The following is a 14,287-nucleotide window of genomic DNA, read 5'->3' as shown; positions in this document are numbered from 1 at the left end:
CCAAGGCTGATTCACTGGCAAGACTGGCAACCGCCCAGCCACACTAGAGTCCAGTGGACACAAGGGTAGAGTGTCTGGACAAGCCAAGTATCACAAAAACCCTGGCAGAGATCTTCAACATTGAGTCCAATCCTAGCTGGATGGAAGAAATTATTCAGTACAAGCGCAACGGGACATTGCCAGAGGACAAGATCAAAGTGCGACAGCTCCAGCGGAGAGCAACCCGCTACAACATCCAGAGCGGCAAACTTTACCGCCAGGGATTCACTCACCTCTGCTGTCTAACCCCAGAGGAGGGAAAGGTCGTGCTGGCGACAATACATGGCGGAGAATGCGGAAATCATTCGGGCACCAAATCCTTGGCTAATCGCACAATGCGACAAGGCTACTTCTGGCCTACGCTTGGTGATGACGCCCGGCGGATATCAAATTCTTGTCACAAATGCCAACAATATGCTGATCTTCCACATGCCCCGGCGGAACCTCTGTCCGTTATCGTCGACCCCTGGATTCACTCAACGTGGAGCCTAGACTTGATGGGAAAATTCCAAACCGCCAAAGGGCAGTTCAAATACATCATTGTCGCCATCGACTACAACAGCAAATGGACAGAGGCGGAGCCCCTAACGGCAATAACTACCGCCAAAGTAATTCACTTCCTCTCGAAGAACATCTACTGCCGCTACGGTGTCCCGCATACAATCATCACAGATAACGGCACACAGTTCAATAACAAGGAACTCATCTCTTTCACTGCCAACCTGGGTACCAAGATGCGTTTTGCATCCATCGCTCACCCCTAAACCAACGGCCAGGTCGAGGCGGCGAACAAGATAATCAAGAAGCTGTTACAGAAGAAGCTCGACAAGGCCAGAGGTTGTGGGTGGAGAAGCCCCCGGAAGTTCTATGGGCCATCAGAACAACCCCAACTTCCGCCACTGGTGAAACCCCCTTTTGTATGATGTTCGGAACTGAGGCCGTCCTGCCTATCGAGGTAACCCAACCAACCGCTAGGGTCGAAGGCTATTGCCCCGACACCAACAGCGACGACGTCAACCTTGACAGGGATCTCGTAGAGGAAAAGCGAGACGCAGCCCATTTGCACAACCTTCAGAACAAGCAACGGGTCTCTCGTTTCTACAACGCCAGGGTCAGACCCCGTAGCCTCCAACTGGGGGACTGGGTAATGAAAGAAGTCATACCACCGCCGACAAAACTCCGCCCAACTTGAGAAGGTCCATAAAAAATTGTAGAAGTCGTTAGCCCAGGTACCTTCTACTTAATGGACAAGGATGGCGTCACTACGACCCACCCTTGGAATACCGAGCACCTTCGGTATTACTACAAATAGTCATACCGCTACCCAAGAGCACCTTGACTTAGCTAAATTTTTGTTCAATATTTAGCTAAGGGAAGCTACCCAACAGGTACTACCCCGCTTTTGTAAACGCTGATCAGTCAGCTATCAATGAAACGAGGAATTATTCAAACCATTGTTACCAAGTCTAGCACTGGGGGCAACTGGCAACGCCAGTCAGCGGACTACGTCTGCTACATTGTGCACTTGGACCAATTTTAATTCCTTTAATGTTTCATTCGTGGCCAAAAGCAAAATTGTCAAAACTCTAGCAGAGCAAACATCATGAAAAGAAAAACCAAACGCCGAAATTTCATTAACTTTAGGCCTGTTCATTACATCAGTTAAATACGCCTTAGCGGCTACAAAATGGGCACCATCCATCTTCAGGGGTTGGCAAGGTTGGCTCGGCTGCCTTCGGCATTTCCACCTTCTGCGTCAAGCGGCGGTTATTAGCGGTTTGTCTGGTCAGATTCGCGGGCTGTAGGACTGGGGGTCTCTATGGTACCATCCGCCCGGGTATGGCCCGCCAAAAACCAGGCACGGGACGCCTCCGACTGGGTAGGGGTCCGCTGGGAGTCATCCGCCGGACAAGCGCCACTTTCCCCGCTACACGAGCGGGTACCATCAATCTGAGAGGGGCCATCACCCTTGGCCGACGGAGCTTCCCTGGCTGGTCGCAAGACAGGCATAGACGCCTTCGCCTAGTCAATGGCGCCCTTCTGCTGCAGCATTTCCACATTGGCCAGAGCACCGGCCTTCGCTGCTTCGGTCAGCGCCTTCTTGTACTCCTCCGATTGCTTGTATGACTCCACAGCGGCGGCCGCAGCGCGGCTTCCCTCAGCCTCCAGGCGAGCGACTTCACCCTCTAACCGCTTAACCTCGGCCTGTCTGGCGGCGGACTCCCGCTGAAGGATCTCAACCTTCTTGTCCTTGGTGGCCACCCGATCTTGCAGCAGGGACATCTCTTGCCCCAATTGGGCGAACTGTTCGGTCCATGCCAGGTCCCGCTCAACGGCAACAGCCAACTTGCCACGAGCATTTGCTGCATCACAGTCGGCCTTTGTTAAGCGTCGCTCAACATCAGCCAACCTTTCCTGGGCCGCCCCCAAATCCCTCTGCAGGCCCGCCATCTCCTCCCTGAGCTCCCGCTCAACCAGGTGCTGTTTTGACGCCGCCAGGAACATCTCATGCAGCCCGACAGAGATGTGCCCAAATGCCGTGCTGAAGGGCGATTGGTTGACGGCCGTCGACCGTACAATCCCCTCCAAGCCGCTGAACCCCAGCCGCTCGCAGAGGTGATACAGGAACTCCCGCTCACCGTCATTGAGGAACTCGGCGTAAGCGGCAAATGAGTCCAGGTCGCTCGTACCCGCCGTTTTCGCCACGTCAGCGGGAGCCTCAGGCGGAGCTTGCCTTGCCTTCTTCGGCTGCTCGCGGGCCCCAGTTATCTCCACGGCATCCTCCTCTTCCCCGCTGGATTCGGGTTGACTGCTTTTTCGCTTAAGCACCCGCGTGCTTCCAGCTACGGCAGGCCTTGAACCCTTCGTCGGCGGCTCCAACCTCGCTATGGTGACACCCTCCGCTGGGCGCGTTGCTTTCTTCTGCACCCCATGCGTCGAGGCCGGCGCCCTTTCTTTTTGTGGCACGGTCTCCCTTACAGTACCAGTCGAGGCCTGGACAGTGGGCAGCCCGTCACCGCCAAGATGGGAGTGATGTGGCATGGACAGCACCACTGGAACCTTGGATGGGCTTAGAGCCAGTGTCTCCAGGTTCACCACCGTCTTCTGAACCGCTAGCCCAGAAGCGTACATGGACTCCAGGAAGTTGTCGATTTCAGCGCGGTCCATTGCTTTCGCAAAGGCGTCATGGCTCGCCTTGTTTCCCGGTGGAGTCTCTAAAAAAAAATAACAAACCAATCAGCATGAGACAATCTCACCAAGGGTGTGGTATAACGGAGAGTACTTTACCAACGGCACGAGTCAGTTGTTGATCGACCAACAACTCCCAGCCTGTAAGAAGACGAAAGTCCAGCAAGTTGCGATTCTGCCAGCAACCTCTGATGCGCGCCACGCGGCACTCTTCCTCGCTAGTCAGGTTGTACCGCAACCCCGCTGCACAAAAGGTCATTCTCAGTACAGGGTACAAGGCTGAGTAAAAGCAAAAACAAAAAAAAACAAGAAAAAGAGAAACCCCGCCAGACATGTTCGGCGGAAACTAACAAACAACCTCGGATAGGCTGAAACTCTGACTTAATTCTAAACGTCGGCTCCCCTCGTTGGACCCCGCTTGATACTCCCACCCCGTTATGGCAACGCAGAAGGTACCCCGCCAGTAGGACATGGAATCCCTCAAGTTCTCGACCAACTTGAGCGCTCCTTGGCGGCGACTCAGGTTTACCTGCCCTCTGCAACCTTGGCGTTTCACATACACCAGTTCGTAGAAGTGCAGCACCTCCGCCACAGTCGGTCCCTCGCAACCTGAAAACCGCCATAGCGAGTTCAGCGCCAGCATCAACCGCCACATATTGGGGCATATTTGCCCAAAGGCAACGCCAAACTCGCACGCCAAAATTTGAAGGTTTGGGACCAGCGGGAAGGTCACTCCCTGGAGGAATATTGCCTCGTGCACGGCGGCATGGCCCGCTGGCAGGATCGAGGCCTTCTCCTCCACTGTCAGCGGACGCAGCTTTACCACTCCGGGCAACCGGAACATCCGCTTCAGCCGGTTGACGGCAACATCAGTCATCCTACCTCCCGCCTCATCAACGGGGGTGCTGTCCTCGAACACCCACGCCGACTCAGTATCTTCTCCCGCTACATCTCCCCCCCCCCCCAGCTGAACCGCTGGCTGCACTATTGCTTTCTAAACGCTCTTCGTGCATATTTTGGGCAGCGGCAGCCTCCCCCGCCCTAGAACACTCTGGACGAGGTGCTTGACCCATAACTACATCCCACGGTATGGTCTGTAGCGGCTCAACCTCTAGCGGTTCTGGCAGTGAGGTTCCTGCACGGGCAGATGGATGCAACGAGTCAATAAAATTTCTATCCATCGCGCTGAACGGCACTTCGGATCCAGAATCCTCACTGCTTGAAATCTCTACAGCGTCGGCCATCCCAAAACCCTAAAACCCAAATCAGTTAGCTCACACAGGATCTAACCTATCCCTATATCAGTTAGTACCCAAGAACATCAAGAACAGTTACCCAGAAAATACCAAAACAAGAACAAACACTCAAACCCAGATTCGACCATCTAGCAAATCCCTAAAAGTCCCAACTCTGTCAAACATAGCAACCCAACCCCAAACCCACTCTCACACCCTCACAGCACATCAACGAAGAACATATCACAGAAATACCCAAAACCCAAAAATTCCCCATGGCAGATATCCAATGAAACAGGGATAAAAGATCAGAGTACCAACCTCAACGATGGAATCTCTGGTATGAGTTTGAGCACTTGTCTTCAAGGCCAGAGATCGTCGGTTTTTCCACGGATGGTGACTCAAAGATATCGCCTCAGCCTTCTTCTCCGATCTCAGACGCAGAAAGCTTGAAGACGATAGTATTAGTTCAAAGTTTAGAGCAAAGTGTCAAATATCGCTAACTTCCCCCCCCCCCCCCTTTTATGTCAATGTCAAACAGTTCTAGGCCGTCCACTGAAAAACGACATCAAGTGTCAGCCGTACACGTGTCCCATGACTCCAATTACTCTCTGGATTAACCGAGGCAACAAAATCCATCATTACTTAGCATTAATGGCGAGGAGACGGCTAGGCGGAGGAGACACGCCTCCGCACGCTAACCCTCTAGGGGTTCGCCACGTGTCAACCGCCATCAGATGAAGAGTCTAATGGAAGCCACCACTTTTGGGAAGGCGCCAATCGTCGGCGGTATCCGCTGAGCGAAACCCCGCTAGCGGAACTTCTCACTTGTCACTTTCCAAGTGTCAAAGTCCGCTGAGCGAAACCTCACTAGCGGAACTTCTCACTTGTCAGCTTCCAAGTGTCGAAGTCCGCTGAGCCAAACCCCGCTAGCGGAACTTCCCCCTTGTCATCTTCCAAGTGTCGAAGTCCGCTGAGCGAAACCTCACTAGCGGAACTTCTCACTTGTCACTTTCCAAGTGTCGAAGTCCGCTCAGCCAAACCCCGCTAACGGAACTTCCCCCTTGTCATCTTCCAAGTGTCGAAGTCCGCTGAGCGAAACCCCGTTAGTGGAACTTCTCACTTGTCACTTTCCAAGTGTCGAAGTCCGCTAAGCGAAACTCTGCTAGCGGAACTTCTCACTTGTCACTTTCCAAGGGTCGAAGTCCGCTGAGCGAAACCCCGCTTGCGGAACTTCTCACTTGTTACTTTCCAAGGGTCAAAGTCCGCTGAGCGAAACCCCGCTAGCGGAACTTCTCACTTGTCATCTTCCAAGTGTCGAAGTCACCGCTGAGCGAAACCCCGCCAGCAGAACTTCTCACTTGTCATCTTCCAAGTGTCGAAATGACCGCTGAACGAAACCCCGCCAGTGGAACTTCTCACTTGTCACCTTCTGAGTGTCGAAGTCTCCTATGAGCGAATCCTCGCTAGCAGAACTTCCACTCATCAACTTGCAAGAAAGGTAGCCTCAGCTACACGCGACACTGCCGGCAGAGCCCCCTCCATCTTGCAAACCCCGTGCGTTGTTGGGCGCAACTCCACTCAATAACTACTGCCAAACACGTCTACGCGACGCTATTTCCTGCTACATCTAGCGGGGGTATCCGCCAGCACTCTGACAACGACCGCCACCGGGCGTTACGGTCAGGTTGTCCCTACTGGACACGGGGACTTGTCAACAGTCTACGATGACCCTGATCAGGTATGTTGACCCCCGTCACTCGGGTACTAAGATTGGGCTCGCTACCCAACACCCTCTGCTCTGCGCAGCTTCCCCTCAACAAACAATTTGCCGACCATCCGGAGGTCCGTCATGGCTAGGGAGTGGGGGACTCCCTGGCGGGCCTAGCAGGGGCCCACCCGAAAGGGTATAAAGCATTCGCTCAGTAAATCCATGGTTGACAACGCACTGACGCTAATTATGTTGTTGCAAGTCTAGCGGAAGTAACGCTTCACACCGCCGATCAACTCCCCAACCAAGATTCCCGTCCTTGACTGGGGACTTAGGGGACTTGTACCTACATGTGCCAGAACAAGCATAATTAGCTATAATGAGCCACGCTCATTGTACCGCCAGAGGTACCGACTCCCACCAAAGGAGTGACCTGCGAAGGCACGGCTAGGCGGGCTACCACTCGAGCCCTGGATTGTCCCCAGATCACCGCTGACGCGCTGCCACGCGCTGCATCAAGATAGCATTAGAAGCTCCAGACGCTGAGAATCGAAGCACATCAGTCCCACATCGGAAACGAGAAGAAGATTAACCTTCTCCTCACCTATAAAAGGTTCTCTCCTCTCTCATCATTAATTATGCATTTACTACTCATTTATTGTTATGCTGCCTACATGCATGGACTGACTTAGGCATCGGAGAAGTGAAGACCGCCCAACGCGGTCTCCCTCTGACGCCCTGTTTCTATTGTGACAGCTAGCGAAGGTCATCAAATCCTCAGAGTAGCGGTCCGCCCACGGGACCCGCGTTAAACGAAAGATCGGCTACCGCCGGACTTTGAGCATTAACACATTCATAATTCAGATTGAATTTATTCATGAACACCTGGTTCATGTTATTGTTTGACAATGAAAACATATGCTAAAATGATATACTCGAATTTCGAGTCTAGGACAGTAGTCCATATGGGTATAAGCATGTACTCCAATAATAATACAATGGAGGATCATAGCCTCATCAAATTTTATATTGTACTCAAAGCATTGGGCTGAAGTCTTCACAATTAGAAATTTGTTCTAAAAGTGGACTGAACAGAGATTCACATGTACTCATAAAGAGATGGAGAAAAGTCCTGTCATAATTGGAGATCAAGAAACAAGAGGTTCCGATCTATTTGATTGTATAACAATCAGTGGAGGAATTTTAAGTCCACATATAATTGGATCAAGAAACATGTAGTTTCTATCTCATTATAAATTGACAAATTATTAGATTAAATAATAAGAGGAAACCAAATTGATGTCGACAAACTAATAAAAATACATACCTCAATTCTGTAGGAAATATAATTAGGGTGTGGCTATTGCCACCCTACCATTTTCTTTGTTCACCCTATAAATATTTGAATTATTGAAAGACTATATTACCCAAATACCAAATGACTAATAAGTACACTAATTTTCTAAAATTTAAATCTTTAAGGAAAACTAAATACATAACTAATTAAATACAAAACTACTTAATTTCTCTTCTGATAACATTAATCTTCATCTTCTCTATCCAAATTTCAATTTATTTCAATTTTCTTTGTTATCTTTTTGTTTCGTCCTCATCATCAATTCGTTATTCAATTCACAAAACCATTAGTGTTAACTTTATCAAAATCTTTATAATACCTTAATAAACACCGAAAGTAAAAAATTTAAAACACGAAAAAAAAAATCAATCTTTTTTTCATTGCTCATAGTAGCACTTACCAATTTTTTTTTAATATGGATTGAAATAAACGAACATTGAAACTGAATGGAAAAAATAAAAAAATGGAAGTAAATCAAATTATGATTTTATTAGGAAAGTTTAATATATTTTAGGACGTCTTTTTAATTGACATAAATTAAATGAGAAATTTTCGTTAAACAAAATTTCTTTTTTAATTTGATATGTCATATGATGGAGGATATTCCAGGAAAGAGAAATGAGTTGAATAAGTAAATCTAATAATTGAAATTAAAATGTAGGGTGTAATGAGCAAATATGGTGAATAAAGAAAATTATAGGGTGGCAATAGCCTCACCCATATAATTAATATTGTTGATATCAATTGGTGAGTACCATATGTCAAAATAGAGACAGATTCATTTAGATTCGGTAATTGAAACATGCATTAAAATAACATTATAACAAAATAATCATAAATTTGTTGTAGTCTAGTTGTTTAGGATATTTGGCTCTCACCCGAAGGACCGAGGTTCAAGTCCTGGTAATGGAATGTTGGGACTTGGGAGGTAATCTGATACATAACGGAATTGAAAATCAGTGACAAAGTTGAAGTTCTGAAGGCGCAAAATGCATCCATTCATATCATGCTCTAGGTAGAACAATAGTTTTCGGGTGAGCAAATCGATCAGCTAATGCTTGCCAAATCTCAAGCGGGTTTTTATCGTAAGGTCCTCATCTTTTAAGCTCTTGTCAATATGATGACGCAAGAAAATCATAGCCGTGGCGCGATTTTGCACTGATGACTTATTGTCAATTTTTTATGGCATTTCCAAGGTTGTTAGCCATAAGGTGAATTTTGGCATCAAATAGTTCTTGCCAGAAATTTCAAGAGGATCAAAGTCCAATTTTGTAAGATGTGTCATCTTTCTACAAAGAGAAAATACAAGATATATCAGGATCCATAAGTATTAGAACTAAATGTTCTATGAACAATGATAGAAAGTTCATATACGAAATAGAAATTTTGAAGTGTTCATAAATATGAACAATGGATCCCATAAGGAAAAACTAGAAAAACATTCGTGTGATGTCTATAGAGCCATAGGTCTAAGACTACTCGGTCAGCGGACTCGAGTCTTGACTATTGGAACAATGGTTCTTAGAGTTGAATATATATAAAACATAAATCTCAACAATTACATTATATAAAAAATACATACAAATATATGTAAATGATCGCATGAAAAAATTGATGTTCATATGTAATAGGAACAAAGATGATAAACATGAAACACATATATTTGTTATGCGATAATATAAGGTATCTATGTTATATATGAAGCAATTCGTCGAAAATGAGAGAAAAGCTCATAGATCATTAGCCTTGGTCATAAGCAACTATATTGCACCATAAGGCTTGCGGATCATCATTGAGTTTAAGGAGAAAAAAAATAAGAGCAAAAACGTGCTGATAACGTATTATAAACTAGAGAATTAGAGAGAGATAGAATAGAGAAACATAATATAAGAGGAGGTAGAAGTGTATATTTCATTCTCATTAGACCCATTTATAGTGGAATAGAGTTTACATCATAAAGACATAACTAATGAGTGTTTACAGTGAACAGCCACATATATATAATATTTACAACAAAATCAATTCTTTAGATGGAGATTCATTCCCTTCTACCTACTTATTTATCTATTTACTTATACAATTTCATCCACCTATGTACTCATTCATTCATTCATGACTTTTTTTTTTTTTTTGATAAACAACTCTCTCTTTTTTGGCACTTATAACAAACAATCTTTATAAACCAAAATAGAGAATTGTTTTTCATTTATTTTTATTATTCAAAGAAATAAATATAAAATTACAATAAAAATAAAAAATGACCATATTAGCCCTCATATTTGCATGGAAAACATTTCTTATGACAAAGGGGATGCAAATCGGCAATTTTTGCCAAGTTCGGGGGGTTAATTCTCTTAATTGCAAGTTGGGGTGTAAATTGACAATTATTACCAAGTTTATGAGGTATTTTGACATTATGCCAAAATCAGAACATGGTAATAAGCAAAAAGCAAATAGTAGTGTAGTACCAGTTGTGTTCATGCATATGTAAGTACTATGCATATGTTCTTGGAGCTTGATCTCCTTTTTTTTTTTTTTTGGATAATGAAAGACCTTCATTAAAGGGCAATGCCCAAAGGGAACCCAGCAAAAACACTTAGGCCTGAATTACAAACTAAAGAGGAAAGGATAATTCTCCTACTACTAACAGACAGAAGTAGACATAGGACAACTAAACCAGAAAAGGAAATAAAGATCTCCAGCCAAAAGCTCAGAGAGCATCATCGTGAGGGCAAGGCAGCCCATCGTTCCTCAGTACCAAAGTCAGAGATGGTGGTGGCTGGTTAGCCCATCTATTAAGACCCACCGATCTGATGGCAAGCAAAGCTGAGGCATGCGCGGCTTTATTCGCTTCACAGGGAACCCAGTCCCAGAAGCAATCATCAAACAAGGTAGCTCTTCTCCTAATTTGTTCAATGATTAGATAAATTCTCCAGTTCCTGCAACTTTTTGAATTCCTCAGCTCTTTAATTATCTCATTTGAATCGGATTCAACAATAACCCTCTTCAAATTCCATGAAATGGCCAAATTGATTCCAGACAAGATTGCTTCCGATTCGGCAATAGCAACAGTGTCGCAATGAGTACCAGAAGCCAAGCCACAAATCAAATCCCCATTAGAATTGTGTATAACTACTCTGAGACCGGATGAGTTAGGAGATGACCAAGATGCATCACAATTCACTTTGGCCATGTTTGGGGAAGGAGGTTTCCATCTCGGAATAGTAGTACCAATAGAACGAGGTGGGGCTGGTACCTGAGAATTAGCTGCTTGGTAATCCAAGGCAAGATTTGCTGCTAAGGAGATGGTGAAGGACAAGGAGATCGATTTGTGCTCATAGACAAAGACACATCTGGATTTCCAAATTCCCCAACAAATGCAGCTAATCATGGTTAGTGACTTCTTCTGTTCTCTTGTACTGGAAAGTTTGATAGAAAGGTTGTATAACCATAAGTCAAAAGTTGTGATTTTTTGCTTATCAATTCTAATCCCAAGAGGAGATCCAAACCACACTAAATCCACCCAGGGACATAGCAATAGTAAATGTTCAAAGATTTCTTCCTCTGTACCACAAATAAGACACAGTGGAAAAGAGGCCAACTTTCTCCTGTATAGGTTAGCCATTGTAGGGGTTGCTCTATTAAGGACCTTCCAGAGGAGGTTCTTAATCTTAGGCAGAGTCTCAATTTTCCAAATCAAATTCCAAGCTTTAGTATCCACAAAATGAGAGGATCCACAGTTAGGTGGATGAGAGATGATGAGTTTGGAATGAATCCAATGGTACCCTGAGCGCACAGTAAACTGCCCATCCTTATTCCAGGGCCAGATCAGACGATCCTGGCCCTCCCCATCTCCAATAGGAATCGAACGGATCTTATTGATCTCAGAAGGCTGAATAAGATGCAAAATACTGTCCACAACCCATGAGTGGGTATCCCAGTCGATGAGAGATCTAACCAAAACAGGGGCAGCAACCTGTGAAATCCCAGTAGTTTTGATGACTCCAAAATGGGGGGGAAGGAGCCAATTATCCTTCCATATATTAATGGAAGAGCCAGAGATGACTTGCCAACTAGTTCCTTTGATCATAGTGTCCCTAGCCTCTGTTAAACTAGACCAACTCCAAGAGGCTCGATAACCCTTAGTAGCCTCAAGAAAACTGCAGTTCGAATAATACCTGGCTTTTAGGACCCTAGCCCATAAGGACTCAGGTTCATTTATAAGGCACCAGCATTGCTTGGAAAGAAGGGCAAGATTAAAATGTTGTAGGTCCCGGAACCCCATCCCACCTGCAGATTTAGGTAGCCCAAGACACAATTTCGTGGTGAGTTCCAACTATTTCTCTGAGCTATCAAAAGGAGATTGAATATGGAGCTCCTCCAATTCCATAAGACACAATTTAATCTCCTCTTTATTACACTTAGGGAATTTACTTCTACTCCATCTCTTCAGATTCACTCGGCACTTGTTTAGATTTAGTGACCACTGAGTGAGTGATGGAAGACAAGGATCAGAATTCCAGCTATCCTCAATAAGAGACTTTGCATCATCCTCATCAGCCCAAAATGCTTCAAACTTGAAGGTGGGTTTATGCTTGCTTAATCTTGGATTAGTGATTAGCAAGATTGGGTTATGGTCTGACCCAATCCTAGTGAGATGAATTAAGCAAGAATCCGGCCATTTAAGAATCCATCTTTCGTTTACCAAACACCGATCAAGACGTTCTTGAAGAACAATTTTTCCTTCCACCTTTCTAGCCCAAGTAAATCTTTGACCTTTGTAGCCAATATCCAGGAGTAAATTAGAATTCATGAAGGTGCGTAGGAATTGTTTGCGAGTAGAACTCCAAGAAGTACCACCCTCCACTTTATATCGACACAACAACTCATTTAAATCTCCCATAACCAGCCAAGGGATAGAGTTATCACAGCCTTGTGAGTTCCAGTAGCTCCAAAAATCCACTTTTTCATAAAAGTATGGGGGACTATTCATCCAAGTGGCCCTCACCTGAGAAACTTTATCCTGTAAAGTAATTTTGGTATCAATGAAATACCTTGAAAAATTGACAATCTCTACATGAAAATTGGGATTCCACCAAAGACTCAATCCTCCCACCGTAGAGATAGGATCAACATTAAAACCTTCCGAATACCCCAGTTGACAACATAACTTATCGACAAAAGTGCTTTCCTGATGAGTTTCCAATAGAAAAATAAAATTAGGACAATGGGAGTGGGTTAGCTCCCTTAGTGTTTGAGCTGTCAAGGACTTCCCCAAGCCCTGACAGTTCCAGGCAAGGCTTATCATTGATCCCTTGCGGCTAATTTCGGCCAGCCGCCACTACCCTGGAGGTGGGGTAAAATCCTCCATACCTTTAGTATTCACCAACAAATCACATCCAACAGAGTCTCCGGTCTCAACCAATAAAGTACTAGTAACAGGGGTTGCATCAATCTCACTTACAGGGGCTAAGAGGTTTCGATCTTCATCATGAGAGGCTCTCCCTTTTCCTCTACCACTTCTCCCTCCCCTACCACGACCCCTAGCTCTCCCAACACCAGTAGATAATCTAAGACCGGGGTTGTTGAGAACTTTAGTTTTCTTACTTCTCTGAGCAAATCCCTCTCCAACAGATCTTGTTTGTCTTTTGCGTTTTGTTGCTACACCCTTGTCAGGCTCTGTTTCCACAGTAGGAATCATGGCTGTGGATGAATCCATTTCAACAAGTTTTAATGGACATGGGCTCGACTGGAGTAGCAGATGACCCATCAAAGTTATCAGTAGAGAGTGGTACTGGAAAAAAGGGATTTGCGTGGAAGTACTCCTCCTTGTCTTTGAAAGCCCAAGGCGGTATACACTCTGGATCAGCCCAATTTCCATGATGAATGCGTAGCCCACTAATAGCCCGAGTTATGCTTCCATTACGAAACATTGCCCCATGAGCATTGGGGTCCCACATACTAGGTCCATTCTTAGTGTACCTTGGTTTTGGTATCACAACAGTAGATAGAGACACATCCTCCTTTGACTGAATTAGCTTAGAGGAAAGGTCAGCATCAGAACTTGTGCAGTGTGCCAAACAGGAGTTGTCCCTGTCCCTCAATCCCCTACCATCCAAATTCAAATTTCTGTCCCAGCTGGTCTTATCTTGCTTCCGGGGGAAAATTCCAGTCGTCGGAGCATAAGGAAACTCCAAAGGGAAAGAGGCTTAAGTAAACACAGGCTTTTGTAGTGGATCTGCTACTAGATAATTATCATACACAACACCCCGTTTTATGAGCAAAGGAAGTACGTGGAACTTACACAACAAATTCATATGCCCCAATCTCCCACAATTGTAACAGAAATTGAGAAGATTTTCATACTTCAAACGGATTTTGGTAACAGATGAACTAGACCTGGGAAGTTGAACAAAGGTTGCAAGTGGCTTTCTTGTATCAAAATCAATTCTCAATCTCAGGAAGCCCCTATTTCCAGCCACCACAGGATCTTCAACCTCAATCACTGAACCCAACATACCACCCAGCTTTCTACCATTGTTTACCGTAATCTGGTCTAAAGGAACTCCGTGAGCCTGAATCCAATAAACTGCTCTGTTAACTTCTATATCATCAAAGGAGTGACACCGGGGCCAATGGCGAATAGAAAAACAAAAGCCCTTGACATTCCAGGGACTATCATCAATCAGCTTGCTAGCTAACTTCTCCAAACCAACAGTCAAGCAATAGGTATTCTTTTTAACTCTAATGATACGT

This window comes from Rosa chinensis, chromosome 5 (assembly GCF_002994745.2).
Source record: "Rosa chinensis cultivar Old Blush chromosome 5, RchiOBHm-V2, whole genome shotgun sequence".
Classification (NCBI taxonomy): domain Eukaryota; kingdom Viridiplantae; phylum Streptophyta; class Magnoliopsida; order Rosales; family Rosaceae; genus Rosa; species Rosa chinensis.
Note: the sequence above shows the minus strand (reverse complement) of the source record.